This window comes from Tenrec ecaudatus, chromosome 14, assembly GCF_050624435.1.
Source record: "Tenrec ecaudatus isolate mTenEca1 chromosome 14, mTenEca1.hap1, whole genome shotgun sequence".
Taxonomy (NCBI): Eukaryota; Metazoa; Chordata; class Mammalia; order Afrosoricida; family Tenrecidae; genus Tenrec; species Tenrec ecaudatus.
In genome coordinates, this window is record NC_134543.1 from 114,097,980 (window position 1) to 114,116,486 (window position 18,507).

Below are 18,507 nucleotides of genomic sequence, written 5' to 3' on the forward strand. Positions count from 1 at the left end.
TGGATTTTGGATTCTCACTTAATTCTAGCCCAATAAAAGAACAACTATCCCATTTCTTTTTTATTTGAAAAATTTAAACAATTTTATTGGCACTTCATCCACATATAATACAATAGTTCAATCATCGCAAGAAGAGTTGTGCAATCATCACCACAGCAATTATGGGATGTTTTCTTCTGGCTTGTACCAATTGTTATTCATGTAATGATTTTTTTCAATTGTGGCAAAAATATACACAATAAACATCCTCCAATTCAACAACTTCTACATGTATAATTCAGTGGCATTGATTATACCGCCAATATTGATATCCCTCTCTAAATTGTTCCACCGCCATTAAAATAAACTCAATGACCCCTAACCAAAAACTCTTCCTCATTCACCCATAGTAACCGTAGATCAAGTATCCCCCTCACATCAATGGAGCTTTTCTCCATTTTTGGGGGGATGGGATAACCCTCTCATAGTTGCCCTCATGAAGAGAACTCTGAAGATATGAGTGCTATAGCAAAGTGTGGTGAAGAAACTAGATGACAGTTGGCTAACAGAAAGAATCAGATGGGGTCTTAAAGGCTTGTCTTAAAATAAGCAGCCATCTAAATGAGGCACCAACTAAGTCCACACAGAAGAAAACCAGCCTGTGTGATCCAAGAATTTTAAATTATAAAATCCAGATCAGAGGGAGGGAATGGTATCAGAGCTTAAATTGTGAATACCTGGTTTGCAGAAGGTCATTGATGACAAATCCATTTATAGTGGAGGGATGTGAACAGCCTTGTTATCAGACAGAAAGCATTGTAGCCTCACCTATAGTATATGTAATTAGGTCAAAGTGTAATGTCTTATTTGATCTCCCGTTCAACCCATTTAAAAGTTCTATCTTTTTTTTTTTACATTTTATTAGGGGCTCATACAACTCTTATCACAATCCATATATATACATACATCAATTGTATAAAGCACATCCATACATTCCCTGCCCCAATCATTCTCAAAGCATTTGCTCTCCACTTAAGCCATTTGCATCAGGTCCTCTTTTTTTTCCCCTCCCTCCTCGCTCCCCCCTCCCTCATGTGCCCTTGGTAATTTATGCATCGTTATTTTGTCATATCTTGCCCTATCCGGAGTCTCCCTTCCCCCCCTTCTCTGCCGTCCCTCTCCCAGGGAGGAGGTCACATTTGGATCCTTGTAATCAGTTCCCCCTTTTCAACCCACTCACCCTCCACTCTCCCAGCATCACCTCTCACACCCTTGGTCCTGAAGGTATCATCCACCCTGGATTCCCTGTGCCTCCAGGCCTCATATGTACCAGTGTACAACCTCTGCCCTATCCAGCCCTGCAAGGGAGAATTCGGATCATGGTAGTTGGGGGGAGGAAGCATCCAGGATCTGGGGGAAAGCTGTGTTCTTCATCGGTACTACCTCGCACCCTGATTGACCCATCTCCTTTCCTAAACCCCTCTATGAGGGGATCTCCAGTGGCCGACACTTGAGCCTTGGGTCTCCACTCTGCTCTTCCCCCTTCATTCAATATGGTACACACACACACACACACACACACACATATACATATATATATCTTTTTTTTTTTGCATGATGCCTTATACCTGGTCCCTTTGGCACCTCGTGATCGCACTGGCTGGTGTGCTTCTTCCATGTGGACTTTATTGCTTCTGAGCTAGATGGCCGCTTGTTTACCTTCAAGCCTTTAAGACCCCAGACACTATCTCTTTTGATAGCCGGGCACCATCAGCTTTCTTCACCACATTTGCTTATGCACCCATTTGTCTTCAGCGATCCTTCTATCATTTTTTTTTTAATGAAGAAGAAACACATGTGAATTAAGCATCTGGTGAATCCCCTCTGACCACTAACCAGAGTTGTAAAAAGCTTTGCTATCGTGCAAAATGCATTGGAAAGTGGATGTAGTGAGGTTAAATTCTAACCCTTTAAAATGGGTCAAAAGGGAGAGCAAATGATAAAGTTGTTCTTGTTTTTAATACTTTCTGGGTTTTCCAAAATCATTTTATTGGGGGCTCATACAAATCTTATCACAATCCATCCATCCATCCATCCATTGGGTCAAGCACATTTGTACATTCGCTGCCCTCATCATTCTCAAAACATTTGCTTTCTACTTAAGCCCCTGGCATCAGCTCCTCATTTTCCCCCTTTCTCCCCACTCACCCATCCCTCATGAAACCTTGATAATTTATAAATTATTATTTTGTCATATCTTACACTGTCAGATGTCTCCCTTCACCCACTTTTCTGTTGTCCATCTCCCAGAGATGAGGTTATATGTAGATCCCTGTAATTGGTTCTCCCTTCCCACCCAACCTTCCTCTACCCTCCCGGTATCACCACTCTCACCACTGGTCCTGAAGGGATCATTCATCCTGGATTCCCTGTGTTTCCAGTTCCTATCTGTACCAGTGTACATCCTCTGCTCTAGCCAAATTTCCAAGGTAGAATTGGGATCATGATAGTGGGTGTGAAGGAAGCATTTAGGAACTAGAGGAAAGTTGTATGTGTCATCAATGCTACACTGGACACTGACTGGCTCGTCTCCTCCCCACGAACCTTCCATAAGGGGATGTCCAGTTGCCTACAGATGGACTATGGGGCCCACTCCACACTGCCCCTCATTCACAATGATATGATTTTTGTTCTTGATGCCTGATACCTGACCCCTTCAACACCTCGTGGTGTTCTTCTTCCGTGTGGGCTTTGTAGCTTCTGAGGTAGATGGCCCCTTATTTACCTTTAAGCCTTTAAGACCCGAGACACCATATCTTTCGATAGCCGAGCACCATCAGTTTTCTTCATCACATTTGCTTATGCACCCGCTTCGTGATTGTGTGGGGAAGGTGAACATCATGGAATGCCAGTTTAATAGTACAAAGTGTTCTTGCATTGAGGGAGTGCTTGAGTGGAGGCCCAATGTCCATCTACTTCCTTAGTACCAAACCTATAAATATATGCACATAGATCTATTTCCGCATCCTCATATATAAATATATTTACATATGTACATGCCTATAGCCTCCTAGTTCTTTCCTCTATTTCCTTTTACTTTCCTCTTGTCCCACTATCATGCTCAGCCTTCATTTGGGTTGCAGTAATTCCTCTTGGTTACATTACCCTTAATCACACCCTACCAGACCGCCTACAACTCTCCTCACCACCGATTTGGATCACTTGTCCTGGGTTTGTTAATGCCACTTCCTTTTCCCCCACCTCCCTGTCTCCCATGTCCCCCTGGAACCATCAGCCCCATAGTTTTCTTCTCCAGATTGTTCATCCAGTCTATCCTTTTTTTTTAATAAATCATTTTATTGGGGCTCATACAACTCTTATCAGAATCCATACATACATCAATTGAGTAAAGCACCCTTATACATTCGTTGTCCTCATCATTCTCAAAATTCGTCTTCCACTTGGGTTCCTGGAATCAGCTTTTTCCTTTTTTTCCCCTCCCCTCCCTCTCCGCTCCCACTCCCCCTCCCCCATGAACCCTTAATAGTTTATAAATTATTATTTTATCTTTTTTTATTTTAACAATTTATTGGGGCTCATACAATTCTTATCACAGTTCATACATATACATACATCAATTGTATAAAGCACATCTGTACAGTCTTTGCCCGAATCATTTTTTTCTCATCTTTTCTTTTTTTACATTTTATTAGGGACTCATACAACTCTTATCAGCATCCATACATATACATACATCAATTGTATAAAGCACATCCATACATTCCCTGCCCCAATCATTCTCAAGGCATTTGCTCTCCACTTAAGCCCCTTGCATCAGGTCCTCTTTTTTTTTTCCCCTCCCTCCCCTTTCCCCCCTCCCTCATGTGCCCTTGGTAATTTATACCTCATTATTTTGTCATATCTTGCCCTATCCGGAGTCTCCTTTCCCCCCTTCTCTGCTGTCCCTCTCCCAGGGAAGAGGTCACATGTGGATCCTTGTAATCAGTTCCCCCTTTCCAACCCACTCACCCTCCACTCTCCCAGCATCGTCCCTCACACCCTTGGTCCTGAAGGTATCATCCACCCTGGATTCCCTGTACCTCCAGCCCTCATATGTATCAGTGTACAGCCTCTGTCCTATCCAGGCCTGCAAGGTAGAATTCGGATCATGGTAGTTGGGGGGAGGAAGCATCCAGGATCTGGGGGCATCCAGTCTATCTTATTTAGACAGACCTTTGGAGATAATAACATGCACACACAAACAAAATAATAATAACATGCACAAAAATAAGACAGAGCAAAACCAAGCAACAAAAGAAAACAAAACAACAACAAAAAGCCAATGACAAAACAACAACAAAAAACCCAACACAACCACAACAGAAAAAGAAAAGCTTTTAGTTAGTTCAAGGACTGTTTGTTGGCATTTAGGAATGTTTTCCAGTCGAGTCTGATGGGGTGCTAAGCCCTGGCCCCAAAGTCTATTTTTGGTGTTCCCCCGGGAATTCCTTGCCCCGTTCCCCTTGCTGTTCTGTTGCACACCCTTAGTGTTTTGCCTCGGTGTAATGGGATCAGTTTGGGCGGAATTCCCACACTGTGTCTCCAGTATTGTCCCCTGTAGGGCTATGGGTCAGTGAGGGATGTCGTGTCTCATAGTGAGGCCAGCCATATGGTCTTCTCTGTGGATTGGCTGCTCTGAGTGGGAATATCATCTTCAAGGCTTGGTGGGCCAGGATGTGCTCCACTCCCTCTTCCTCCCTTTTCATTTGCTCCTGAGTGCTCTGATCAGACATGTACCTCTCCTGGAGCTCTAGCTTCAGTGCTGTCCTCCAAAATAAATTCTTCAGTGGGAGGGGCAGGTGTCCACCTAGTTGGGATTGGGGCTGGCCCCTCAGACCTCTCCATTGGTTTCCTACTCCATGGCGGCATGTTGCATTCACATCTTGAAGCACCAGTTTGGAGTCTGGTCCCTCTTTCCCTGTGGAGATATAAATAATAATCTCCCCTTGAGTCGGTTAGTGTCCTGTGCCCCCGCTACCAATTTCATTCCCGCCCCCTCCTTTTTAGTTGGCTACCATATGTATCCCTGGATTTGGTTTTTCTCCTGCCATACTACCTGGTCCTCACCCAAAAAATGTTTATATACAGTAGCTTTCTCTCTATGCCGCTTTTGCATTTTTAAAGCTTACCTCAGCAGACTCATGTTGTACTTGTCCTTTTGTGCTTGGCTTACTTCACTTAGCATAATTTCCTCCAGTTCTTCCCATGCTGTGATATGCTTCATACGTTCACTACTGCTTTTTAGTGATGCGTATTACTCTATTGTATGTATTTACCACAGTTTTAAATCCACTTGTCGGTTGATGGAAATTTGGGTTGTTTTCAACTCCTTGCAATTGTGAACTGTGTCGTGATGAACACTGAAGCACAGGTATCTGGCCATGATTTTTTTTTTTGCCTCTTCTGGGTATATGCCCATTAGGGGGATTTGCTGTATGATAGCTTGATTTCCATCTGTTTTAAATATTGCCAGATCGATTTCCATAGTGGCTGTACATACCTACAGGTCCACCAGCCATGGATGAGAATTCCTGTCTCCCCACAACCCCTTCAACACTTGTTGGTTTCTGATTTTTTGAATTGGGCTACCTTTGAGGATGTTAGGTGGTATCTCATAGTTGTTTTAATTTACATTTCTCTATGGCTAAAGATTGGGAACATTTTCTCATATGTTTACTGGCCATTCTGATTTCTGCCCCGGGGAAATTTTTGTTCAGGTCCTTGGCCCAATTCCTCAGTGGGACATTAGTTTTTTTCTTCTTGGAAGCTAGCAGGGTATTGTAGATTTTAGCAATAAGACCATTGTCTGATGTGTCATTACTAAAGCTATTTTCCCAGTCTGTGGACTCTCTTATTACTCTCTTGGTGAATTCTTTCGATGTACACAGTTATTTTATCTTCAGTATATCCCATTTGTCAATGTGTGCCTCCTCTGTGTTTGTGCCCTCCCTACTTCTGATAGCCTATGTATTCTCTGTGCCAACGTTCTTAGGCTTGTCCCAATTCCCTCATTGACGGCCCTAATAGTTTGGGGTTTTACGTCAAGGTCTGTGATCCACTTTGAGTTTATTCTTGTGCATGGAGTGAGATAAGGGTCTTACTTCATTTTTCTGCAGGCAAATATCCATTTTTTTCCAGCACCACTTGTTGAAGAGGGCATCTGCTTCCCATTGGATCTTTTTTGTGCCCTCATCAAAGAACAGTTGTCTGTATGCTGATGATTTTGTTTCTGGGTTTTCAGTTCTTTTCCATTGGTCTGAGTATCTGTCATTGTACCAATACCATGCGGTTTTGACAACTGTGGCTGTATAGTATATGCTAAAGTCAGGTAAAGCAAGCCCTCCCACTGTGTCCTTCTTCTTGAGGCGTTCTCTACTAATTCTGGGCTTCTTCCCTCTCCATATGAAGTTGGTAATCAGTTTTTCCATTTCTTTGAAGAAAGATGAGGGTAATTGTATTGGGATTGCTTTAACTTATATAGTGCCCTGGGCAGAACTGACATCTTTGTGATATTCTTCCATTTGTTGAGGTCATTCTTGGTTTCTTGTAATAGTGTTCTGTAGTTTTCCCCATAAAGATATTTTTTTTCTTTTAGTCAGGTGTATCCCTAGATATTTCAATTTGTGCGTGGCTATTGTGAGAGGGTACCATCTTTTTTACCTCCTCTTCTGTGGTCTTATAGATGTGTACAGCAGTCCAATGGACTTGTGTGTATTGATCTTGTATTCTGCCACTCTTCCAAACTCCTCTATTGCTTCCAGCACTCCCCTGGTGGAACTTTTGGAATTTTCCACATATAAAATCATATCATCTGCAAATAATGAGAGTCTCACCTCTTCCCAAGATGAATAACTTTGATGTCTTTTCTTTGCTTTATGCTGTTAGCTAAAACCTCCAGTTCAATGTTAAATAAGAGTGGGGACACGGGGCATCCTAGTCTGGTCCCCCTTTTTAGTGGGATTGTGTTAGTTTTTTTCTCCATTGACTACCACGTTGGCTGTTGATTTTTCATATGTAGCTTGTATTGCATTAAGGAATTTTCTATCCATTCCTATCTTCTCAAGTGTCTTAAACAGGAATTGATGCTGGATGTTATTGAATGCTTTTTCTGCATCTATTGATATTATCATGTGGTTCTTATAGTTTTTCATGTCAATGTGGTGAATGATATTAATGGTCACTCGTATGTTGAACCACCCCTGCATACCTGGTATGAATCCCACTTGGTCATGGTGTATTATTTATTTTATATACTTTTGTATTCTATTGGCCAGTGTTTTGTTAAGGATTTTTGCATCGATGTTCATTAGGGATATTGGTCTGTAGTTCTCAATTCTTGTGAGATCCTTGTCCCGTTTTGGTATCAGCATTATACTAGCTTCATAGAAGGAGTTTGCCATATTTTTCTATATTCTGGAAGAGTTTGTGTAGGATTGGTGTTAGTTCTTCCCTAAACGCTTGGTAGAATTCTCCAGTGAAGCCATCTGGTCCAGGGGATTTTTTTGTTGTTGTTGGCAATCCCTTGATAACCTTGTTTATTTCTTCTACTGCTCTGGGTCTGTTGAGATTCTTGACCTCCTTTGGGGTTAGGTCAGGGAGGGATTGTTTTTCTAAGAATTTGTCCATGCCTTCCAAGTTGTTGAATTCATTGGAGTACCATTTTTCATAGTACTGTGTAATTATCCTTTTGATTTCATTAGGGTCTGTTGTAATGTCCCCTCTTTCATCCCTCATTCTTGCTATTGAAATTTGTTCCCTCCTTTCTTTGGTTAGGTTTGCCAGCAGTCTATCGATTCTGTTTATTCTGTCAAAGAACCAACTTTTAGCAGTATTAATTTTTCCATAGTTTTCTAATTTTCCCTCACCTGAATCATAGCCCTTATTTTTTATTATTTATTTTCTTTTACTGTTAGTAGGATTGTCCTGCTGACTCTGCTCTAGTTGTTGTAAATTTTTGTCAGTATATCAATCATGAGTGTCTCTTCCTTTTTCAGGTGTGGATGCATTGCTATGAAATATCCTCTGATAACTGCCTTTGTTGTGTCCCATAAATTTCAATGTGCTTAAATTTATGTAGATTTGCCTTATGCCCCAGTATGTGGTCTATCTTTAATATGTGACATGTGGGCTTGAAAAGAAAGTGAATTTTTTTTGTATTTGGATGAAAAGCTCTGTAAATATCAGGTCAAATTGTCTGATTGTAGTGTTTAGATCTATAGTCTCCTTATTGAGTTTCTTTCCCTGTGATCTATCTTTCTCAGAGAGTGGTGTATTGAAGTCACCCACTATAATGGTTGATTTCATTTTTCATCTTTTGGAGTGTTTAGTTGCCGTATTCAGCAGGTCTCTTATTTGGAGAATATATGTTTACAATGCTTAGTGGTTCTTTGTCTACCATTCCCTTGAGCATTATGTAGCGTCCCTCCTTATCTCTTTTTGTGGTTCTCACTATGAGGTAAATTTTATCTGAGATTAGGATTGCAACCCATGCTTTTTTTTTAATTACTGTTTCCTTGGTATGCTTTTCTCCAGCCTTTGATTCTTAGCCTATTTTTGTCTGTCGTCTTGTGATGTGTTACCTGTAAGCATAAGATTGATGGGTTGGTCAGAAGGGACATCATCCTTGATAAAGTAAAGGGGTGGTGAAAAAGAGGAAGACCCTCAACACAATGGATTGGCTTAGTGGCTGCAACACTGAGTTCAACCATAGCAATTATGAGAATGGTGTGGGACTAGGCAGTGTTTTGTTCTGGTGTACATGGGGTTACTATGAGTTACAACGGACTCAATGGCACTTCACAACAATATTCAAAGTGTGGACCACGGTTGGAACCAGGCATAGCCTGGAAGCTTGTTAGAAATGCAGGATGGCAGGCTTCAACCCAGATATATTGAATCAGTGTATGCATTTTAGCAAGATATCTAGGTAAATCCAAATGTACATGAAAGATGAGAGACATATGTGAAGACTTGCTGAGCATCACACAGATGGCCAATTCATTGGTGGGGAGGGCACCTCTCTTGATTTCTACCTATTATGTGCACGTGTGCTGTTTGTGGGAAGCTCTTATGGATTCCCCAATAATTTGTGTTATAATCCTAACCTCACATCTGTAGTCATAATCCCATTTGGGAATGGGTTTTCTTGGCTATGTTAATGAGACAATTTGCTTGTAGGATATGTTTTGAGTTGATCCCTTCTGAGATATATTAGGAGCAGATTAAGCAAGGAATCGAGGAAGCAGAGATGGAGGAAGAGAGATGCCACAGCACATGAAGATACCAAGGAGCAAGGATTTCCCCGAGATTTGACAGAGAGACAAAGGCTTCTCCGAGAGCTGGTGACATGAATTTGGATGAATGGGCACAAATATGGATCTCTTTCAGGTAGCTATCTCCCAAATTTCTTGGCATTGAAAAGCGTGTGCTTCTAGTGTCTCATCAGCTTGTTGAAACATTTCACGTGGTATTCTGTTAATTCCTGGAACCTGGTTTTTCAAGGCGCCTCCTCTCAAACCCATGGCTCTATTGCAATCAGGATAAATTTTACATTCCTCATCATGGTCTTTAAGCAGAGCGATTGCGAAATCAATCAACCAAACTGTATGTTGGGTAAGCCAGGACACAAGATTCTATAAGGCCTTTCATGAGCTAGCCTCTTACTGACCTCCTTACTGCTACACCACTCTTGTCCATGCTTGCTCTCCAGGGCCCATCCTGCTTTAGCCTTTCAAGGCTCTTCCTTCTGCCTGCAATACTCTCCTCTCTTCACTCTGGAAATTGCCTACAGATCTTAACGCAGATGACTCTTCATTCTTTAAGACTCTCCTTAACTGTTATCTCATTGTGCCTGACCACATTACATCGTTGACCCCCTTCCTGTGACCATCCAACAGTGGTTGCATCAGTAAGTTCTTTGACAGGGGTTCAAAAGAGATCATGCAACAAGGGATATCATTGTTGGTGTCAAATGGATCTTGACTGGAAGCAGAGAATACCAGAAAAAATGTTTACTTGTGTTTCATAGATTATGCCAAGGCACTGGACTGTGTGGATCATAACAAACGATGGAAAACCGTGACAAGAATGGGAATTCCAGAACCCTTCATTGTGTTCATGTGGAATTTGTACATGCATCAAGAAGCAGTGGTGCAAATGGAACAAGGGGATATTGCATGGTTAAAAAGCAGGAAAGGTGTGTGCCCGGGTTGTAGCCTCTCCTCAAACTTATTCAATCTGCGTGCTGAGCAAATCATCAGAGAACCTGGCTTATACGAAGAATGTGGCATCAAGTTGGGAAGAAAGGCTTATTAACTTGAGATACGCAGATGAAAGACAATCTCGCTAGATGAAAGTAGGGAGGACTTGGAGCACTTGCTGATGAAGATCAAGGAGTGTGACCTTCAATATGGATCACAACTCACTATAAACAAGATAAAAATCCTCACAACTGGACCAGTAGGCAACATCATGATAAATGGAGAAAAGTTGAAATGGTCCATGATTTTGTCTTGCTTGGATCCACAATCAATGCTCATGGAAACAGCAGCCAAGAGATCAAAAGATGCATTGGCCAATTCTGCTGCACAAGACCTCTTTAAAGTGTTGAAAAGCAAGAATGTTCTTTGAGGAGCAAGGTGTGCCTGACCCAAGCCCTGGTACTTTCCATGACCTTCTATGCATGTGAAAGTTAGGCATTTGAATAAGGAAGACCTAAGTTGAATAGATGCATTTGGATTGTGGTGCTGGCAAGAATATTGCAGGCATCATGGACTGCCAAAAGGACAAACAAATCTGTCTTGGAACAAGTACTCCTGAGAGACCAGGATGGTGTGACTTCACCTTACATATTTTTGATCTGCGGTCAGAAGGGACCAGTTCCTGGAGAAGGACATCATCATTCTTGGTGAAGCAGAGGGCCAGTGAAAAGGAGGAAGACCCTCAACTATTGGACTAGCACAGTGACTGCAACAAGGGGCTGAAGCATAGGCGGGATTGTGACGGTGTTGTGCATAAGGTCACTAGGGGTCAGAACTCACTCAGTGTCACTTAACAATGACAGCACAGGTCTGTGGCCTTTGCCATTAAGCCATACTGAGCCCTCCCCACTCTTCACCTTTGTTTGCCCCCAAGAAGGCACCAGTCTCTCCTCATTCAGCCGTGACCTAGTTTTCTTGGGCTTTTGAGGAATTTTAGAATCCAGCACTTTTTCTTCTTGTGTCAGCTTTTTCAAGGAGAGATCTTTTCTTTTCTTCCAGTGAAATATTGCCCACAAAGAAGCCGTAGCGTATAACAGAAAGGAAGAGAGAGGGCAGAGCACAAACTACAAGCAAGGCAAGACGTGGGCTCGGTTTGGGAGATAAAGAGGAGGCATAGATGATAATCCGCAGAGGTCTATTTGCCACCAAAAGATTACCTAAAAGTCCCTTTGAACACCTGCTTTCTCAGATGGCTAGTTTTTTTTTTTTTTAAGATGCCATATTCTGTGACCGAATTTATTTTGGAGATTGACTTTTAAGTCCCAACTCACCTTATCTCCGGGTAAAACAACAACAAAAAAAGCCTTGAAGAGGAAGCCAAAAGTTTTAATACTCCTGCTTAGTGTTCTCTAAGGAACAGGTTGATCTCGCAAACACTGTGTGGCCCTGACCAGGCAACTTGACTGAAATGTAAGAGAGGTCAGTGTTTGGCTTGGGTTCGTGGTTGAGACTCTCAGTGGTAAAAGTACACTGCAAAGCTTGTAGAAGAGAAAAGAGAGCAATATGAATTCTCTCCTTTCGCATCCTTTCTGGTCACAAACGCACGTCTTGATGTTCTCGATGAATGTAGAAGAGCCAGTGCTCAGACCCATAACGTGGTGTTTAGGGAGAAAGACTTGGTGGTCTACTTCTAGGTGGTCTAGCTTAGGAATCCCTGTGGGGGCAATGCTACTCCGTCACGCAGGGTCACCAAGGGTCAAACATCTACTCGAGAGCACCCAGGAACCACAATGAATGTAGACACTGGAAGCTAGGAGCTGGCCTGGACAACAGAAGTACGGGAACCCTACTTAGGACAGACTTGAAGTCAATAACATTTTAGTGATTTGTGTTTGCTATTTGCAATCAGTACGCTGACACAGACTGGCCCTCTAGGACAGAGAAGAACTCTTCCCTAGGATTTGCAGGGCTGTAAATCTTAACAGGAGCCGCCACTCGCTGTGGGGTTGAGCTGCTGACTTTGAGGGCATCATCCCAAGACGTAACCCATGATAGTACCAGAGCTCCGATTAAATCATAATTCCCCAGTCCTCCCCTAGAGTCTCTCTCCTACCAGTGTTATCATACATTATTTTATGGGCAGGGACTTTCTGGGCTCTCCTTTCTATGAATAGTTATTTCATATGGGCGTCAATGACTAACCTCTAAAAATGGAATGTCCTGCTTCCATTTAAAAACAGTCCTCCACCCGCCTGCTCCACTAAAGAACACTTTCTTTTCTTCTTCTTCTCTTTCGCCTCTCTCTTGACCAATCTTTAGTGTATGACACTGGTTTTTTGGTTTCCAAGCATGTTGTCCCCTCTCGGTTTCAACCTTCCTCCGTGGACAATCTAGGAGCTACTTGCTTCAGATTGCAGGTAGAATAAAAACAAAAGAAGGCAAGAACTGTCTAAATTTAAAGTGCTGGAAAATCCAACATTTTATTTACTACATTTTGGTGACTACATAAATGCGCGGACATTTTAACACCGGAACGCAGGATGGTATCATCACTTTTTTTTTCTCTTTTTTTTTTTTTTTGCTTAGCAAACACAGCAGATGATATTGCACGGCATAAAGTGAGAACAGTAGCGGAACGGAAAACAAAACAAAAATAAGAAAGAGAAGAAAGGAAGAGAAAGAAAGCAACCTTAAATGCAGTACAGGAGATAGAAACAAACCAGCATAACGCCTACTGCCTTACACTCTTTGGTGCTACGCACAGAAATACAGGAGAAGCATTGGATGGAGAGGGAGAGAGAACGACAACAAATAGCAAACAACCATAATTGGGTACATTAATCATTTAGCCTGAAATACTGATGCAATGTCGAAACTACCACGCCTTTGGAATTGACCCCCCCCCCCAAAAAAGTGACAGCAACATGAATCTTTTATAAAAAAAAATCTTCTAAGCCCCTCGTGGTTAGATTTTTACTTAATTATTGAATCATGTGTTTACCCCTCCCAACCCCCATCCCACCCCCTTTTTTTCCTTTTCTTTTTTCATTGCTAAGGAAGAACTCCCCCGGCTCTTGGAAGATTTTTCTACTCTACGGGGTTTTTAAAATGAATTTATTTTTATTAGTTTTAAAAGATTTTTAAAATTTACCTGATGATTGTCTTAGGCACCCTCCTTATAGAATAAACCATCAAGCTAACTTGAACGTGGAAACAGAGTCAAACTCAAACAGTAGCTAAATAGCTCAAAAGGTAGACTGAGAATCGTAAGGAGGGAGGGACGAGTCTAAATGAGTGACAGATGGGTTGACCACGGATGGGACAATAAACACAGGGAGATATGAAGACAACTACCAAAGTCAGTGGAAGACAATGTTTTAAAGTTTATTATTATTTTCTTTTTCTTAAAAAATACTGTTGCTTGGTTCAGACGGCAAATCTAGAATTCTAAAATGAGCCCACAGTGATTATGTAATAAATGCAGAACATACCACCCCCACCCCTCAAAAACTAAAAATAAAAAAATCAAGAGCAACATAGAAACAGAAAACTGTGACCTGGTGAATATAGCTCTGGTCAGCATCTCATTGCCAATTAGCGAAAGCCTTCCTTCCTCCACCGGCTTCCTGGGCTTTCCAGAGCTCACTGCGCGACAGCATTTGTATTAAAACCAAAGGAATCAGTCAATGCTTTCCGACAGACCACAGAATGATCTGGCAACTCAGGCAGGTTTATTGCCCTTTTAAAATACATGACGACTAGAAAAGTGTCCCTAAGAAAAAGTAACATCTGACCCAATCTCTAAGCCCGCGCTTTCCTTCCCCACCCCCAAAGACCCCTGCAAAAGAAAACGAGGTATAAACTCTTAGGGTTGAGCGCAAAAGTATTTACATCTGTGTAATTGAACCAATGTATTTCAGCAAAACAAAATGCTGGGCACGGCCATCTCTCCTGAGCAGGACCCCGGAGCTGCCCTGAAGCAGGGCCGAGAGCCTGGATAGTATCTGTAAAGGGGTCTCCCACTGTCCCTGGTCCCTGTCTCTTGAGGGTGGAGAGGGAGGCTGGCGAGCTGACAAAAAGCGAGAAGAGACAAACGGGTCTAGGGTAGATTAATCTGGGGTTGGGGGTAGGGGTAGAGCTGATATTTGAGGGTCATTTCTCCAATCTGAGACATTATGTGGGGGGGGGGGCGCGGTTGGCTGTGGGTTACAAACAGCAGATCTCAAGAGGCAGATGCGGAAAAGAATATGTCGATTTGAAGCATCTTCCTTAAATTAGATTGACAAGTGGGCCCCAGCAAATCAGGCTTGGCGTCTCCTGGGGGCTGGCCAGGCGGGCAGTGTGACTGGGTCCACTGGGACCCGCTTCCATTTGTTGGGTCAGGCCTGAGACCCCTCTACTGTCCTCTCAGCTCTGCGAAAGGATGGGTCGTCAAGGCCCCAGAAAGTTGGTAAAACTGAAGAGCCCGTTTCCTAAATTCAAGTTAGCTTGTCTCTTGAGTTTTAGCATACTTTTACTTCGCGTATGGTTCAAATGTTAAAAACAGGAAACGAAAAAATAGCAAACTATCTCACAAATGCCAGTGCTTTGAAACATGAAACAAATCTTAACTTCTTTGGAATTTCAGGTCTGACCTGTAATCTTTTCTCTTAACAAATTAATAAATTAAAGGGAAAACACAATATCTTTCTTCTCAGTGACCAAAAAAAAAAAAAAATTAAAAGACTACCTGGAAACACTCATTTTTGCATGTACAAGTTTGCAGAGAGGGGAGGTGGGTGAGGGGACCTGGCAGTGTTCACAACACACATTGAAGTGCGGCTAAGAGAGAGTGAAGCCTACAGCCTACAGTCAAGAGGAGCTCTTGCCTTCAGCGACTCTTAGCCTCATGAACGAAAAGATTGTAACATAAAGATTTGGCCATTTCGATTCTACTATATACATTTTTAAAACTACACAGTCATAAATTAAAGCAGTGATTAAATAAGCTCATATAAAAGGTCATTAAATTAAAAAAAATCACAGCACATTAGAGAGAAAAATAGGAACCAGTTTCACAAAAAAACAGATTATATATATATATATATATATATAGTTTTGGTTTTTTTTTTGTTTGTTTTTTACCCTGTGGAAAAAAATTCACTACAAAACATAAAAACTTCCAAAGGAACCATGAAAATGAAAATCCTTTCCTGTTCCATTCTTGCTTCTCCCCACCACCCCACCTCACACCCCCCCCTTTTTTTTTTACACAACCCTTCACCCACTTGGGGGGACATTTCGAGAAATTAAGTCTTCCTTGAGCAACATAGAAGTTCTGCCAAGAAAACAAACCCTAAACCAAAGAGGGGTAGGGGAGGGTAGAGAAGATCCCCAGCATCCAAACTACAAAATAAATAAGAATTATAAAGTTTTCTTTGAAAAGTAACCTTAAACAATTATCAAACTAGTAAATTCTGCCTTATCACATAGACTCTCTATACAACATAACCCTAAAACTTTATTACTATGAGGTATTTGGAGGAATTGGTAAAGAGATGCACGGCCTGCCTGCGAAAGGGGACTCCCAGGTGGGGAGAACCTTGATGGAGGGTGGGAGGGGGGACAAGGAAGAGGAGCTTTGGTTTATCAGCAAGAAATTGGGGTGGGGCGGGGAGTCATCCTTTGGTATCAAAGAAAGTTTCATTGCATGGTTGCACGGAAAAAAGCACCACGGTGAATAATTATTCCTTTTTTTTTTCTTTTTTTTCATTTTTTTTTCATTAGTGGCCTTTCTAAGAGGCTGAGGTATTCAAAGAGTCTAAGGTGAGAGAGGTCAACAGCGGTTTAACACTTTGGTTTAAGCAAGGCACTCGTCCTAGAGGAGTTTACAAAGTTTGCAACATGTTTGCCTAGAGAATCACAAGTAGAGCTAGCAGAAATAAGAGGAGTAGGTCCTACCGTCGTCGTTGTGATCGTTATCATTAAGAATGAAGACAAGTTACACAGAGTGAAGAGTGAGGGGTGGGGGCGGGGTGGGGAGGGGGCGGGGCGGAGTTCCCTTTGCAGACCAAGGCCGTGCATGAAAATATCTTTGGTATTCTTTGGTATCATCAATGTGATTAAAATCACCAATGGAAATCGAGTGAGGTAGCGTCTTTGGTTCACACTATAAATATTAGATTTTACACTTTTTTTTTTCTTTTTTACATGTGGAAGTAGCTATTTCTCGCCTTCAGTTTCTTTGTCCATCCTGTTTGGGAAATAGTTAACCACACCACAGCCATAATTCAGAAGGCCAAGCCCATCCCCGGATGGCCTCTGGCTTTTGAATGCGCCCTAAACAACTAGATAGAAAAGGAAGTGCTTTCTCTTTGTTTGCTAAATGCATAGTTTTCATCCTCTATGTACAAAGCAGGGAGGATCCTTCTTTGGGGACATGCCTTTATAGCTCAGTGTGAAAATGTCCGAGGCTCTTTGGTATAGCAAAGCTCTGGCATTGAACTCGCAAAGACGGCCATTCACCGGTGGGAGCGATAGGAGTGGGAAGGGTCCAAAAGTAGCATAGTGCTTTTATCTTTGTTAACTCTTTTCTGGAAAATGATTAGGCTTTTTTTTTTTTTTTGCTGTTGTTCTTGGAGGGAGCAGGTTCAGTTAGACTTCTGGATTTTGACCCACACGCTTTCTTGGGTCTTTATGGTCTCGTTCAGCTGCCGCCCCGAACTGATACACTCCGTTCCTGACATCCGGCATCCATACACCTGAATTGTTGCGGAAGGCGGGGGTGTGTGTGATGTGTTCATGCATCACACCTCCCCCTCTCTCACTTGCTGCTCTGGGGTAGGGGTGGGGGAAGAGAGGGAGGGAATGGGGGAAAGCTTCCAGCCATGAGAGGATCTGAATGATTTACGATTAAAAAACAGGCTAGTTTCCATTTTACAAAATAATGACAATAAAAACAGTATAATTTGAAGGGCAGCTTCAGAGTAAACGAAAGCGTGAGTTTTGGTGGCATTTGCTAAAGAACTGGGAAATGCTGGGTCAATAACTGGCACGTGATCCTCTCTGTTGGATGAGGGGGGCTTAAAAGTCCGAGCTACTGGCCCTCACTGAATCGTACAGTAACTGACTGGGGCATTTTGTCCTTCATGCAAGGAGTTAGTGAAGAATCAGCCATCACCATGGGGAAGCATATTGCTTGTGAAAGGCTAAGCTTGTCTATTAAAAAAAATCATAAAAAGAAAAGATTGTGAGTATGCTGAAGTAGTCAAGTAAAAAATTGCTTTATCAGGCTCTGATTTGTGCCTCTGTTTGTATGAGAAAATAGATATCTAGGCCCTGAAATTGCATAATGGGTGCAAATTCAATGCTGGTATGAAAATTATCTTTGGTGTTAGCAAGTAGGGTTACTGGTTATTTTTCAAAAGATCTGTTACAGTGGGAATGATTTAAAACATAGGAATATTGAGACCATGTCTACATAGTACTAAAGCATTTGGTTGAAAATATAAAATGCAGTTGCTTTAACTGGAGAATTATTAGAATGTAAAAGCAAAGCAAAAGCAAGAACAAAACTTGGTTGTGAAAATACAACTTCTGTGTTTTTTGTGTTTTGGGTCAGGGGGCAGTTTTGGATTTGGTGAGATTGTTGTGCAGACACATCTTGAATTTCCCTGCATGGAAAATGCTTGTGTTTTAAATTAATAAGGCTTTCCACCCTCCTGAATGATAAATACACTCTATAATGGTTCTCCCTCTCCCCACCCCATGCCCCTATTGGAGAGAAGAGGAGAGAGACATCCATACGTTTTTCCCTTTTGTTTTTGTCATTGATAAGATGACTTTCTTAGCGACTCTTGCAGGGTGGCTATTTAAACAGTCTCTTCTAATAACTGAGCTACAATTGTGCCATATTTAGAAGGGACATTTTAAAAGCTACTATTAAAAGAAAATACTAAGCCAAAATGTGTCAAGGCAAATGCGTGGGCTATTTCATCAAAGGAGGACCATTGAGTTTGGTTTCTCATTCTACAGCGGACATGAAGGAGACAAGAGAGCTTGTGCATTCAGGTTCACTTCTCTGGGAGCCTGTCTCACTAAGAACTAGACCAGATGCTGACATTTGATCTTACGGAACTAGGTTTTGCTTATTTATTTATTTTTCAGCTGTTTTATTCGATGTCAATAATCAACTCATCGTTGGGATACGATTGAATATTTCTGCTCCCACGTGGTAATTAGCTACAAGTACCCAATTCCCTACCTAACAATACAGAAAGCATCCATTTAG